The sequence below is a fragment of the Rhagoletis pomonella genome, unplaced genomic scaffold (genome assembly GCF_013731165.1).
Source record: "Rhagoletis pomonella isolate Grant_MI unplaced genomic scaffold, Rhpom_1.0 Rhpom_scaffold_00009, whole genome shotgun sequence".
NCBI lineage: Eukaryota > Metazoa > Arthropoda > Insecta > Diptera > Tephritidae > Rhagoletis > Rhagoletis pomonella.
Genome location: NW_023458563.1, coordinates 27,765,628 through 27,766,885, shown reverse-complemented (window position 1 = coordinate 27,766,885; position 1,258 = coordinate 27,765,628).

Below are 1,258 nucleotides of genomic sequence, written 5' to 3'. Positions count from 1 at the left end.
GGTTCTTGCTTGGTTGTTATGCTTGACAATTCGTAGTTTGGAAACAACACAATCAAGCGCAGCTATTCCGCTGCAATTCACTTGATCATGTGGTTGTTGGTATTGTTGGGTTTTTGCTGATAATTCTATTTTCAGAATGTTTAACAAAAATGAAAATAGTGGAAAAAAGCAAACGATAATGTACAAGGCGTAGGTAGCACGGTGCATAGGCAACTGGCTGAGTCAGTGGGATCGTCGGTTCGAATCCTACTGAAAGAAGTCTGATGAGGAAATGTGGTGATTTCCGAAATAGCTATCACTTCTACCATTTTTTCAAATTATTGTTCCTTTTCCACAATAAATTTTCATTTAAAAAACGGCCTCGAGCTCAATATAAATTGTTGAATATAATTGTTATAAGGCCAAAAAAATAACAAAAACAAATAACTTAAGCACGAGCACACCTAAAAAGTTAAACATGCTAAAAATAGAATTATTAGAAAAACCCAACAATACCAACAACCACATGATCAAGTAAATTGCAACGGAATAGCTGCGCTTGATTGTGTATAATGTATATAATGTATATAATAGGTTAAGTTAATTATAACAATATGATTATCATACATGGGCAAATCTAAAAAACAGGTAACCTTTGTGTTATTTAGCTTTATTTTCACTGTTGTAAACTATATGAAGCTGGTGGCTTTTGGATATAATTCACTGACGTATACTTGAAGCCTCAAAAAAAAATTTGACCAATTTGCTGCATAACTTTTGAATTATAGGTGTTTAAATTAAAAAAATAATGAGAACAAGTGAATTTTTTATGTATTTTTAAAAGGGGCACAATTATTTATATCAAATTAGCTTCGATAAACATCGAAAGAGCTTTTAAGATTGATAACTGCTCATTAGATTTCGAGTTTGATTGACTCTCTTGGTACGCGATTTAATATTTATGTGCCCGATTCGGTGATCAAGTAATTTGTTTAAGTACTTCAGATGCATCTCTCATTCTTGCTGACTGTAATTTTATTGTAGTAGCTAGAGTCAACTCTCCCGTATCACTACAGTTCCGTAAATTTTCGGTTTTACGTCTCTTCGTTCTATGGCTGGACTCAACCAAAGGTTTGGTAGGCCGTCCTGGAAGACTGATCGTTTTTGGTGTAGAAAAGGATCCTTGAATCCATTCCAGATTATTTTTTATAAAAGTATCGGCTATTCCATGGGCTTTTTTTTAATTGGCTTTTAAATTTCGCAAAACTATTTTTACCAC